The following is a 321-nucleotide window of genomic DNA, read 5'->3' as shown; positions in this document are numbered from 1 at the left end:
CAAACCACTCAAAGTTTCATGACTGAAACAAGGTCCTCCATTAGAAACTTGGAGGCACAAGTGGGTCAGCTGAGTAAGAAAGTTACTGAACTCCCTCCTAGTACTCTTCCAAGCAATACAGAAGAGAATCCAAAAGGAGATTGCAAGGCCATCAACATGGCCGAACTTAGAGAGGAGAAAGAGGCAGTGAGCGCCACTGAAGAATGCCTCAATGGACGTCCAATGGCCCCCAATGAGTTGCCTAATGAGGAACCATGGGAATCTGAGGCTCACACTGAGACCATAGAGATTCCATTGGATTTACTTCTGCCATTCATGAGT

This window comes from Arachis duranensis, chromosome 6, assembly GCF_000817695.3.
Source record: "Arachis duranensis cultivar V14167 chromosome 6, aradu.V14167.gnm2.J7QH, whole genome shotgun sequence".
In the NCBI taxonomy this organism is placed as follows: Eukaryota; Viridiplantae; Streptophyta; class Magnoliopsida; order Fabales; family Fabaceae; genus Arachis; species Arachis duranensis.
Note: the sequence above shows the minus strand (reverse complement) of the source record.